We start from the raw sequence: 13,874 nt of genomic DNA, 5'->3' as shown, positions 1-13,874 counted from the left end.
TAGTTTCTATGGAGAAAAGTAAAAGATTCAGTCCCCACTAGGGACATGCAAATCTGTCCATTACATATTCTTTCTTTCTTTTTCTTGATATTAAATTCATAGAATAGAATCATAGAAGAGTTGGAAGAGACCACAAGGGCCATCGAGTCCAACCCCCTGCCAAGCAGGAACCACCATCAGAGCACTCCTGACATATGGTTGTCAAGCCTCTGCTTAAAGACGTCCAAAGAAGGAGACTCCACCACACTCCTTGGCAGCAAATTCAATTCTCCACTTTTCCATAGCAACCTGTGAAAAAATTACAACAATTTAATCTTCGTGGAAATTCAGCAGCCTTTTTGGGTGGCTCTCTCCTCATATGCAAGTTTTTGGGATGTGGTTTTTCCTAAATAATAATAATGATGATGATTTATTACGTATACCCCACCCATCTGGCTGGGTTTCCCCAGCCACTCTGGGCGGCTCCCAACTGAATATTAAAACACAATACAGCATTAAACATTTAAAAACTTCCCTCAACATCTAAAAAAAATGGATCTTTGTGTGTTATATTCAGTCATAAATGCATTTTGATGCACAGTTATGATGCCAAGGCCCAGCCCCACATGACGTACCAACTCTGAGGGGCAGGCAAGGGGGCAGAGCTGCCCTTGGCTGGAAGAAAAGTGAACACAAGGAATCTTGATTCCCCCTCCCATTAAAACTTTTGTGCATCCATGTCTAATCTTGCCCCTTTCTAAAATTTATTTATTGATGTGTGTGTATCCTCCACCAGGGCTTTTTCAGTGACGGCTCCAACCTGGTGGAATGCTCTGTCCCACGAGACTAGGGCCCTGCAGGACTTGATCTCCTTCTGCAGGACCTGTAAGAGGCTATGGAATTGTGTATCCTAAAGGAAGGCATGGCTGGCTGGCTGGCAGCATGCACCCAGAGGCACATGTTGGTGACCCCTTCCTTAGTCCAACCCCTGTTGATGCAGAAAATCAACAGTCACAACATCCCTGACAGGTGGGCCATGGAGCCTCTGCTTAAATTCTTCAGTGGTGCGTCCACCCTCTTCTGAGGCCACCGCTCACTCTCAAACATCTCATACTGTCAGAAAGATCTTTTCATCTAAATTGGATTTCTAAGGATGTCCTGGAAAACCATGAGGACTGTTTCATTCCTCGATTGACAGCAGTTATAAAAGCTGCTGAGTCAGTTTCCTTCCGGAGAGCGGGCTTCCAGATTTTAAAAGAGAAATAAGTATCAATGCCAAAGAGGAAAACAGGACAGAAAGATATACAGCGTCACAAAAAATGGAGGAAGGAGATCTATTTATGGGATAGCGAGACTGACTGGGGTTAAATGCTGCTGATCTCTGACTCACAGTTCAGAATCGCTGCCAAGTGATTCCATGGAAGAGTAAAGACGTCATGTGGTTCATTTCTATCGCCTTCCTGGCATCCAAAAATTTCTTTTGGGTGCATTGACAGCTAGGACAATAAAGACAGGGTGTGTCCTGTTGGGTTCCTCACACCTTGAAATCTAAGTAACTACCAGCTAGTTGCCATCTCCCCTTCTTGGGCAAGGCTCTTGAGTGGATGGTCATGGACCAGATCCAAGAAACTGATTTTCTAGATAAGTTTCATAAGTAGCTAGGTTTTAAAAAGCTCTAGAGATCCAGCTGCAAGTAGAGTGAGCCAGCACTGTCTTCCACCTACTCTATGGACTTCCATGGAGGTGGTGGACTAGAGGTTTTTAAACAGAGGTTGGGTGGCCATCTGTTCCTTAGCTGCAATTTCTGCATAGCGGGAAGTTGGACTAGGTGACCTTTCCATCCCTACAATTTGTTACTTCTGAATCATAGTTTCAAACTGCTGTCAGGATTCCATGGAAGAGGAAAGAGGTCATTCATATTTAAGACGTCCTCTCCCTGCAAAAATTAGTTTCACATTTTCCTTCAGCAGCTTGACAGATGTTTCTCTGTCAACCAGATCTTTGAAGCCGAGAAGGTCTAGTGTAGGGTTTCTTATGCTTATAAATAATGGCAGGAAACTCTTGGTGAGATCACCAACATCTCTCCTGTGCTGCTGCCTACAGGGTGGACTGCAAGTTCGGTGACCCAACGCTGTTGGACGCAACCAAGGCTTACTGCATTCCCAGAGAGAAATAACCATGCCAGTCACTCACAGAAGCTTCCAGATTCTTCTTGCCTTCAGCCTATTGATCTTCTATGCCTCTGGTAAGCTGTACAAAGCTAGCAGGGCGTGAGGGAGAAATTCCATTCAGTTTGCATTTGAAGCTGAATCTACCAAATTCACACTTTCTGAAACAATATGAGAACTGTAACTGAGTTATCCTTCAAAATCCACACTGGGAAGAGAGACTGGTTGGCAAACCACTCCAGGAACTGAAGCTCTGTGAGGGAAATGGGTGTGTGTGTGTCTCCTAACACTCTTAATTCCCTTAAAAAAATACAGCTGCCACTATTTTCCGGGGAAGGGGGTCCATGACTCTATATAGTAATGTGATAATTGTTTTAAATGCATAATTTAAATAGTGCCTGCAAGTGTTTTCAGAATGTTTTTCCCCTCTTTTCAGAATGTTTCCCTCTTTTTCCTTCCTGAATAGGTTTGCCACTCTGAGCTCCTTCAGGAGGGGGGAGGGGGGAAATATAATATCAATCAATCAACAAACATTTGCATCCCTGTTTCTCTCCCCAAAGGCACTTTCAGTCAAGCAACAGAAAATTCAACCCACCATTGCTCTCCCTTAAAACCAAGCAGCTTAAACTAACCACTGCCCCCTTCTCCTGGTTAGCTACAAAGAATGGGTCTTGAGGTGCGGCCTTCGAGGAAACAGCTCCGAGCATGCTCAGATTGCCCTTTAAGATAGCCCTAATGGACCTATACTGAGGCCTCCTAACAATGGCTGGGGGTGGATGGGTGGGAGTCAGGTCCCGCTTGTGAGCTTCTCTTCAAGGCTTCTAGTTGGTCAGAGTGTGAAGAGGAGGCTGGACTAGTTGGGCCATTGGCTTGATCCAGAAGCTGCCTGGGTCTCATTTTATTTCGCTTCTTTGCACTTTTCCCTTTAACCTCACTGGCTGCAGCAGTGTAACCCAGTCAATATTTGGAAGAATAATTGTACAGTTGTAGAAACTGTTTCATCGCCTTCAGTTTGCCAAGTCTGTGATCTTTTTGTTTTTTTATATTCTGTCTTGTTTTGTTTTATTGAACTCCACTGAATTTGTTTAGAAACCTACAGGTAATTCATGAATTACGGGAGAGCATTACAAAGTTCACACAGAAACATAAATAATGCTAGTTTCAACTCGCCTGTGGAAACAACTCGGAGGTTATTAAGAAGAAAAATGATAACAAGGAGATGGGAAGATGGGACTGGTGAACACTAAAAGCAGCAGAAATATGAGATGATCGGACCCTACGGAACTCGAAGCATGGGAAGCCCCAACAAAAATTTATAATTTGGCAAAATATATGGAGTTTATGATATGTATTGGTATAATTTGGAATAACTAATGTGATATGATTGGTTTGTTAAATGGAAATTTAATAAAAAATATTTTTTTAAAATGGAAACCTGCAGGTAAATAGAATAATAACGATAATGCTAACAATGATAATTACATAAGAGAAGAAAACAAATAACGAAAATCAACCCCAAGTGCCAGACCAACATTCTGAGCCAGAGTAATCGAGGAAAGCCAAATTAAGTTAATACAAATGAAACTAATTGGAAGATTGACTTATTCTTTCTTACCTATTCTGTTGCTCTCAGTCCTGTGTGGGATGTGTCATTTTGGCAGTTGTTATTACGGTGTTCTCCAAGAGACTCTTACTGCTCATTGCAGGTGACACTGGACCAGAAAGTGGACCACCTACATATCATTTACCACAATCCTTCTGGACATTCCTATGGATTCTTCTGGGCATGCTTCTATGTGCTTTGGTGTTTGCCCTAATTGTAATTATGATAGAAAGATACAAAAAGAAGATAAAAGGTAAAAACCATTTGCATTAGTCTTCTTCCCACCTCACTTGGGTTTGAGGACCCTGTGCAAATATGCCTCCACCTTTCTCTCATGTCTCCTGAGAGACAGAGAATCATCACTGCCGCAAACTAAATAATGTACCTATTGTTACCCTTTGTAGATACTGCCTCCACGATGCCAGAGGAGGTGCTCAGCTTTCCTCCACCTGAGAACCCAATGATGAGCCTCCCTGTGGTGAGTTCTGCACCCCAGAAATCACTGATGAGCCCCGGAGCTATGACGATGTCCAGATAGGATGAGCATGCTGAGAAAATAAGGAATGCCTGCTAGATAATGACAATGAGAGCATTTAATGTTTTAAAACCATTTAGTGCCAACAGCACAATCATTGCAACTATGATGATTGCAAACAGATTGCAAACAGGTGGCAGTAATTTGCCTCAGCTTCCCCTCCTTCCCTCCCCACAACAAACTCACCGATCTACATGGGACTACCTTTGAAGGTGACCCAGAAACTACAATTGATTCAGAATGTGGCAGATAGCCTGGTGAATGGGAGTGGCCGCCAAGACTACATAACACCGGACCGACATTGGTTCCCAGTACGTTTCTGAGCACAATTCAAAGTGTTGGTGCTGACCTTTAGAGCCCTAAACAGCCTCGACCCAGTATATCTGAAGCAGCATCTCCACCCCTTATTCATTGAGGTCCATCTCCGAGGGTCTTCTGGCGGTTCCCTCATTGCGAGAAGTGAGGTTACAGGGAACCAGGCAGAGGGCCCTCTTGGTAGTGGCACCCGCCCTGTGGAACGCCCTTCCATCAGATGTCAAGGGGATAAGCAACCATATGACTTTTAGAAGACATCTGAAGGCAACTCTTTTAGGGAAAGTTTTTAATGTGTAATGTTTTTATATATGTTGGAAGCTGCCCAGAGTGGCTGGGGCAACCCAGTCAGATGAGCCAGGGTACAAATTATAATCTCAAACAGTATCTGGGAAAGATAAAATGCCTTAAAGATGAACTTTACTCTACCATATTGTCCAGCTTCTTCTTTTTCTCTCAGCCTCTACAGGATCACTGGAACATAGAGGAATGTTCAGCGATTCCACCACCGCCACCCTATGAATATATTTTTCCTTCTGGCAGTCCTGTCCCAGACATCTGTGGAGGGAGGTAGCTCACTTGGAACTAGAGCTGAGGACCTTATTGAACGCTACCTGCTGTCAGAAGAGTTGGGGGAGCCACCTCCCCCCAGCCCTTGAAAATGCTGGCACTGAAAGTTCTTGGACCAGGCAGAGAAGCAAAGAGAGAGAGACATTTCTCTCATTCACTGAGAACCAACTGAAAAACAAAGCAGCACCATGGCCAGGTTCTCCCATCTGTCTTCAGACCAGGGATGGGAAACAAATAGACCTTTGGGTCTGGTCTGGAAGCTCTAGCTGGTGAAAAAGGCTGTGGATAGACTGTTGATGGGGACAGGCTATTGCCAACATATAACCCTAGTCCTCAAATGCACCTAAAGGGTCTCACTAATGGTTCCTCACCATCATGGGGAAAAAGTGAAAAGTGGGGTGCTGTGTTATGTTCCAAGCCCATTGTTGCTCAATGTCTTCATAAATGACTTGGACAAAGGAATTGATGGGATGTTCATCAAATTTGCAGGTGGCGCCATACCGGGAGGGGTAACTAATGCTGCAGAAGACAGAATTGGGATTTAATATGACCTTAAGAAATTGGAAAACTGGATCCAGACTAACAAAATGAATTTCAAGTGGGACTAATGGAAGGCTGTAAAGTTAGGCAGGAAGACCCAGCTGGACAAATAGAAGATGGGAGGGCACCTGGCTTGCCAGTAATACATGTGAAAAGGATCTAGGGGTCTTGGTGGACCACAGGCTTAACATGAGTCAACAGTGTGATGCAGCAGCAAAAAACGTGAATGCTATTTTAGTCTGCATCAGCAAAATCTTCAAGGTTCTTGTATCGATTTATAAGGCCTTACACAACGTGGACCCAGGATTCCTCAAGGGCCATCTGATCCCTTATTTCCCTGCTGGATCACTGTGACCTTCAGGTGTAGACTCCGTTAGTGCTCCTCAGCTCATATCCACCAGAAACTGTACCTCAGTATTGTGAGCCTGGCTCTTCGGAACTCAATTCTGGCTGAGATCAGAGCTGCTCCCTTCCTCTCTGCTGAATTTCACCTTCCTTTGTGAAGGCCTTTGCATTTCAGCAGCATTTCCAATATTATTTTCATCTCAAATTGATATTTATTTCTATTGTATCTTTTGGAACCTTCTTCTACACTGCACAGGGACTGTGGTGTTAAGTGGTATATAAGTTTTTGAAATGAATAAAGTATTTTTTTCTACTTATGGTATGCCTATTATTCCTACAAAAAAATAAAGGTAAAGGACCCCTGACTGTTAAGTTCAATCGCAGATGACTCTGGGGTTGCGGCGGTCATCTCGCTTTACTGGCCGAGGGAGCTGGTGTTTGTCCACAGACAGTTTTTCCGGGTCATGTGGCCAGCATGACTAAGCTGCTTTGGGTGAAACCAGAGCAGCGCACGGAAATGCCATTTACCTTCCCACCAGAGTCGTACCTATTTATCTACTTGCACTTTGACTTGCTTTCAAACTGCTAGGTTGGCAGGAGCAGGGACCGAGCAACAGGAGCTCACCCCGTCACGGGGATTCGAACCGCCGACCTTCTGATCGGCAAGTCCTAGGCTCTGTGGTTTAGACCACAGCGCCACCCGCATCCCTTTATTATTCCTACAAGCCTTTGCTAACTTGATGCCTTTAACATATTCTGAACTACAACTGATTCCCTGCCCCATACAGGCAATGGATCATTTTGGGCCATCCAACCCAACATGTAGCAAACTGTACCCATCTCTTCCATCATCTAATATCTGATGCTAGGGTTGCAGGCAGCTGAAAAGCACTGTATACACAAGTATACAGGCTTTGGTCCTGTATACCTGAAGGAGCGTCTCCACCCCCATCGTTCAGCCCAGACACTGAGGTCCTCCTCCGAGGGCCTTCTGGCGGTTCCCTCATTGCGAGAAGTGAGGTTACAGGGAACCAGACAAAGGGCTTTCTCAGTAGTGGCACCCGCCCTGTGGAACGCCCTCCCATCAGATGTCAAGGAAATAAGCAGCTATCTTCTCTTTAAAAGACATCTGAAGGCAGACCTGTTTGGGGAACTTTTAAAATTTAATGCTGTATTGTTTTTAACACTTGTTTGGAAGCCGCCCAGAGTGGCTGGGGAAGCTCAGCCAGATGGGCGGGGTATAAATAATAAATTATTATTATATTATTATTGATTTCACACCCTACCTTTGGTGTGCTGTTTTCACTAACCAAGGCATTCCCAATGCACACTTTCTGCTAATGTGCACACTTCTGTTGCTTGGGGAACTACCTCACAAGGTCCTGTAAGGCTTCTTATGCCCTGAAATATTAGCAGGTACCGCTCCATGACATTACGAGAATCTGTTCTGTCTGAGCTGAGCCAAAAGGGCTGGGTTGCAAGCAAGGTGAACCAACTCCGGCCTCCCACTCACTCCACAGGACACACACTGTGGGGCAGAGGGGGAAATGGGGAGGGCAAAAAAAGTGAATTTTACCCTTGTAGAGTAGCCTAGTTTTTACCTCCTTAGCTCAGGAACTAGAGAGAGAGAGAGAGAGAGAGAGAGAGAGAGAGAGAGAGAGAGAGAGAGTTTAGGAAGCACAGTCTTTCCTAATTACTGGGTCTATTTCTTTATGTCATCCTCAGTTCCATCCCCCCCAAAAAAATATTGTTTGACTTGCTGTATTTTCTCTACCCATTGTAGTGTCGGAGTGCCCTCATGTGGTCAATGAGGATGCATCCTCAATCAAGTGCACTTAATCTTCTTTGTCTTCTATTTTTATCACCGTGGGAAAATGGACTCTACAAAGTTCTGGCTCCTTAAAATCTCTATATAGATGCAGATAGCGAGCTAAAAAAAAAAAAAAAGAACTAATTTCACACCTGTAACAGCAGCGAGAGCAAACTTTGGAAGGTGTTTGGTTTAGACAGCTTAGGTTACCGGTATTCAAAAGTCTTGCAAAACCCTCTTCTGGAAAATACCATACTTTTTGCTCTATAAGACTCACTTTTTCCCTCCTAAAAAGTAAGGGGAAATGTGTGTGCGTCTTATGAAGCGAATGCAGGCTGCGCAGCTATCCCAGAAGCCAGAAGAGCAAGAGGGATCGCTGCTTTCACTGCGCAGCGATCCCTCTTGCTGTTCTGGCTTCTGAGATTCAGAATATTTTTTTCCTTGTTTTCCTCCTCCAAAAACTAGGTGCGTCTTGTGGTCTGGTGCGTCTTATAGAGCGAAAAATACGGTAATTCCCACAGCGTGAAAGTTCCAAGAGGACACAGTGCAAGAGACGAGTGTTTTTCAATATGTCATAACTTAATTTTATTTGCAAATGAATAAGCCCATAGCACTATGTTCCCTCCTGTTTATTCCATGGTGTGGATTTGATGAGAACGGTGCTTTTTTTTACCCTAGAGAAAAAGGTGCCAGAATGCACTTATCTCAGAAGACCCACCTCAGAGCCCAAAGGCGGCTTTGCTGAGGCTGGTCAAGTCTCTCCCCAAACTTATGGGGCCCAGCTGAGAGGTGCTGGAACACTGTTCCGGAGAGTTCAAAGTGGAAAAAAGCCCGGGGTGAGAGTATGTTTAGTCAAACATATACTCTTTTTGTTTCTGTGGCTCAACTAGTGATTAGGGAGCAAGGGAAACAACAAAACTCTCATTCTTTGGAGGTTTTTAAGCAGAGATTGGATGGCCATTTCTCACATATGATCTAGTAGAGGTTCCTACATTGCAGGGGGTTGGATTAAGATGACCCTCAGAGTCCCTTCCAAATTTACAGTTCTGTGATTCTATGACCCTCTCTTCCTTTGTGCAGGCAGGGAGGGAAGGAGGGAGAAATTCCATTCAGTTTGCATTTGAGCTGAATCTATCAAAACCATGCTTTCTGAAGCAACGTGGGAGCTGAAATTTTGCACTGGGAAGAGAGATGGGTTGTTAAAGATCTTTAGGAGACGAAAAGGCTAAGGGGTAAATCCAGAGCAAAGTCCTTAAGGCAGTTGGATGGCGCCTTGTACGCCTCCTTCTGGCAACTCCTGCAACCAAGCTGGTGCCAAACATATTGCTCTGTGTCACGGTCTGATTACGGGCGATCGAAGTCCTGGCAGGGGACGTCAGGACTGGGGGCAAGATGGTGGGATGGGAGCAGGAACGAGAGTCCAGAAGCCAGGGGTCCGAGGGTCAGGAAGCAGGGAGTCATGAAGTCAGGGGTCCGAGGATCAAGAAGCAGGGAGTCACGAAGTCAGGGGTCCAAGGGTCAGGAGCAATGAGTCAAGAAGCCAAGGTCGGAGGATGAGGAAGCAGGGAGTCACGAAGTTAAGGGTCCAAGGGTTGAGAAGCAAGGAGTCATGAAGTCAAGGGTCCAAAGGTTGAGGAGCAATGAGTCAAGAAGTCTAGGTCCGAGGATCAGGAAGCAAGAAGCCAAACGCAGCAAGTCAGGGAACATGTTGCTGTGGCAAAGAGCTGAAGGGAAATGCTGACCTTATATCCCTTCCTGGCTCTTGCCACCAAGTGCAGTGAGTTACCAAGCAGCCTCACCTGTGCAGCCACACCTTGCCTCTCCAGAAGAAACTTAGGAAGGCCCCAGTCCTGCGAAGCCCTACTGGTCACAGGGCCTGGTTCCTGCATGCACTCTTTGGACCACATCAGCATCAGCAAGGCCTGGGGGGCTGGGGGTGTCTTGGCATCTGGGCATCACAGGACCTCTGTACATACTGCCCAGGCTTGCACCCCAGGGAGGCCATTTCAGTGCTGCATTTTGACTTCACCACTATCTCTCAAGACAGATGGATCTCAACAAAAAAATTATCTCCTGGAGTGCGTAACTTCTTTATGGGGCATAAGGTTAAGGCTAAACTCATATTCATAACAGTCATGAATACCGACTCCAGCACAAAAATCCAATCCTTGAATAAACACAGGTGCAGAACATGCATGTGGGTTCAGACATACATTTCACAACCAGCTGAGAGGGATTGTCCTTCTCCTCATCCACACAGAGTTTATGCAAGTGCACATTAAAGTTTAATTTAAACCCACTTTCTAGATCATTTGGATCCTACAAGCCAGCAGATAAAAGAGAGCCTTTCACCACACAATGCGTAAATTCATTTACCGTATTTTTTGCTCTATAAGACTCACTTTATCCCTCCTAAAAAGTAAGAGGAAATGTGTGTGCCTCTTATGGAGTGAATGCAGGCTGCGCAGCTATACCAGAAGCCAGAACAGCAAGAGGGATCGCTGCTTTCTATACCAGAAGCCAGAACTGCAAGAGGGATCACTTTTTTAAAAATGCAGTGGCTTCAAAAGAGCATTGGGCGTATTCAAACAGGGGCAACTGTTGCCAAGAGATTTTAGGAATGACGACTGTTATGTGGACCTTCCCTTTATAGAAACAGTCTACCTCCAGATACCAGATGCTAGTGGAAAATATAGCTGCAAAGCACTCAATTTCATTTCCTCCTTTTTATGTGTTGCTTTCACTCATCCATGCACTCTAAGGCCCCCTTTTTCAGAAATTACACAATTTTGCACAACTTTGTAGACATTTGTCGGTTGGAGAAATGCCCTGCAGAATTAAAAGAATTAAATTCCGCCTAAACATTGGGAAGAACTTCCTGACAGTAAGAGCTGTTCGACAGTGGAATTTGCTGCCAAGGAGTGTGGTGGAGTCTCCTTCTTTGGAGGTCTTTAAGCAGAGGCTTGACAACCATATGTCAGGAGTGCTCTGATGGTGTTTCCTGCTTGGCAGGGGGTTGGACTCAATGGCCCTTGTGGTCTATTCCAGCTCTATGATTCTATGAATTTGAAGTAGTGCAGATTTCTAAGGAAAGCTCTGTTTCCTTTCAGGGGCTGTTTCAGGAAGTGTGAAGGAAATCTAAGAAATGCTTTACTTATTGAATAACAGCATTTATAAAGGCTGCTCAATCACGGTGTTTCTTCTGGGAGAACTGTGTAATAAAACCACAAAATAATAAAACGGCAGCCCAGTTTCAGCAAGAATAAGTACAAACAACAGAGAGGAAAACAGGGCAGAAAGAGGCACAGCATTTCTTTAAAATAAAATAAAAAATAGAGGGTGCACATCTAAATATTCATTCTGTTGATGGGATAGAGAGGCTGACTGAGGGTTACACACTGCTGATCTCTGACTCACAGTTTGGAATCGCTGTCATGTGATTGCATGGAAGAGGAAATAGGTCATATGGTTCTTGCAACCCCAAAATCACCCCACATTCCTCTTCAATGGCCTGATGTCAGAGGACTGGACTGAGGAGGAATGGTGGAGACCGTCTTGTCCCTCCTCCAGAAACTTCCAGAGAAGAGGAAGACAGTACAGTGGTACCTTGGTTTACAAACTTAATCTGTTCCGGAAGTCCGTTCTTAAACCGAGACCGTTCTTAAATCAAGGTGCGCTTTCCCTAATGAGGCCCCCCACCGCTGGTGCCCTTCCACTGTTCAGATTCCGTTCTTAGACCGAGGTAAAGTTCGCAAACCGGGACACTACTTCTGGTTTTGCGGAGTTCATAAACGAATCGTTCATAAACAGGACTGTTCTTAAACCGAGGTATCACTTTATAGATTTAAAACAGTGGTTTGCAGAAGGTCACGGCTCAGGGATAGATGAGGGGAAAAGCTGGGAAATAATGGGAGAAGAGGTGTGGGCGGGAAGCAGAGCTGGAGCAGCTGGCTGACACGTTGTCACTAGAAAGCATTCCAGATCCCCTTCTCCCAGAACCCGGCAAGCATTGAAAGTAGGAGAGCAAAGAGCTAAGAGACAAGTGGTCTTAAGCAGCCACTGTAAGGGGGGGTGTGTTGTTGACGATTGAGAAGGAAAGGTAGGGAGGAGATTACTCTGAGCAATGCCGTTACTCCAAGAGGCTGACTTTCTAAGCCTCTCTCTGTGAATATTGAATAAAAGACTTTGGTAAGAGCTTTTCTTGTCTATTTATCCCTGGCCGCCTGCCGTAGGGGAATCAGATTCCCAGACGCCTAATACTTGATGACTAACGTGCTGAAGCTGAGGTGTATCTTCCCATGCCTCAAAATGACAGCAGAACTCTGTAGGTGACATCTCCAGAACCTCTTCTGTCTTGTTGCCTGCAAAGAGCAGCCCCCAAAGAGCAGCCCCCAAAGAGCTGCCCCCTACCCATTCTGTGGACTGCTTCCTTCATTGGGGGTTTTCAAGCAGAGGTTGAATGGCCATCTGCCAGGGATTCCTGGATTGCTGTGGGTGGGACTAGATGACCCTTTTGGTCCCCCCCCCCAACCTAACAATTCTCATTCTGTACCAGGCACATCCAAGGCTCATTGCATACCAGGCAAGAAGCAACCAGGAATGGCACTGACAGAAGCTTCTGCAACCTTCTCACCCTTAGCCTACTGCTCTCTGCTGCCCAATCACAGTGCTTCCTCTGGGGGAAACTTCCATACAATGAAACATCAAGCACAGAATAATGGAAACAGCACCCCAGTTTCAACAGAGGTAAGTATCAATGCCAGTGAGTGAAACAGGAAAAATGATACGCAACATCGCTAAAAATAGAGGGAGCAGGTCTAAAAACCAATGGGATGAAGATCCTGATTAGGGATTTAGGATTGTTTACCGCTGACTCATAAGTTTCATATTGCTGTCAAGGAATTCCACAGAAGAGAAAATATGCCACACCATTTGTATTTAAGTTGTCCTCAGCCTCAAAAAATGATCTTCAGGTTTTTCTTCAAGGGCTTGATAGCTGCTTCCATGTTTGAACGCACTGTGAAGCTGATGTGTACCTAGTGCAGAGTTTCTTATTCCTGCATAAAACTCTTGGTGGCCATACCAGCAACTCTCCTGTGTTGTTTCTACCAGATATCAGAGCCCAAGCAGTGGGCTTCAATTGGGGAGGTCCAACTCTGCCCCTCTATGCACTCTATGGGACACACCGCACCAAAGGCTCACTGCATTCCGAGAGAGGACCGAACATGAAGGTTACTTGTAGAAGCCTCCTGATTCTTCTCACCTCCAGCCTATTGATCTTCTCTGCCTTTGGTAAGTCCTTGAGTGCTGGCATGCAGGTGGAGAAGGAGACAGTTTGCATTTAAGCTGAATCTTTCAAAATCGCACATTCTGAAACAATACAGAAACTGAAATTTGTCCTTTGAAATTTGCACCGGGAAGAGGGATTGACTGCTAGACCCTCTGGGAATTGCAACTTTATGAGGAGAATGGTTGGGAGACTCCTTGACAACTCTCAGCACCCTTAATGAGCTATAGTTCCCAGAATTCTTTGGCAGGGGGAAAAACATGTCCATTTAAACTAATCGGCTCCAAGGATTAAATGTATGGCATAGATGGGCTCATGTATTTATTTATTTTTTAGAGTGTCCTACCCCCTTTAAAAGGGTCATGGTTGGTGCTGCAGGTTACACCACAGAGCCTAGGACTTGCCAATCAGAAGGTCAGCAGTTCGAATCCCCGCGATGGAGTGAGCTCCCGTTGCTCGGTCCCTGCTCCTGCAAACCTAGCAGTTCGAAAGCACGTCAAAGTGCAAGTAGATAAATAGGTACCACTCCGGCGGGAAGGTAAATGGTGTTTCCATGCGCTGCTCTGGTTCGCCAGAAGCGGCTTAGTCATGCTGGCCACATGACCCAGAAGCTGTACGCCGGCTCCCTTGTCCAATAAAGCGAGATGAGCACCGCAACCCCAGAGTCGGCCATGACTGGACCTAAAGGTTAGGGGTCCCTTTACCTTTACCCCCTTTAAATTGTT

The 13,874-nt window shown here is 45.3% G+C and overlaps 1 protein-coding gene and 1 long non-coding RNA gene across 3 annotated transcripts in view; one reads left to right on the top strand and one right to left on the bottom strand.

Annotated features, from left to right (window-relative positions):
* The window catches only part of LOC310666072 (uncharacterized protein), a 1,539,811-nt gene that overhangs the window by 370,386 nt on the left and 1,155,551 nt on the right, over positions 1-13,874 (bottom strand). The window lies entirely within an intron of this gene.
* On the top strand, positions 3,862-5,473 carry LOC310666304. Its single transcript, XR_014505871.1, has 3 exons — positions 3,862-4,003; positions 4,155-4,228; positions 5,058-5,473. It is a non-coding gene; the product is annotated as an uncharacterized lncRNA (long non-coding RNA).

This window comes from Podarcis tiliguerta (genome assembly GCF_965153285.1).
Source record: "Podarcis tiliguerta genome assembly, chromosome: 16".
Classification (NCBI taxonomy): domain Eukaryota; kingdom Metazoa; phylum Chordata; class Lepidosauria; order Squamata; family Lacertidae; genus Podarcis; species Podarcis tiliguerta.
This window is presented reverse-complemented; position numbering and strand designations above follow the sequence as displayed.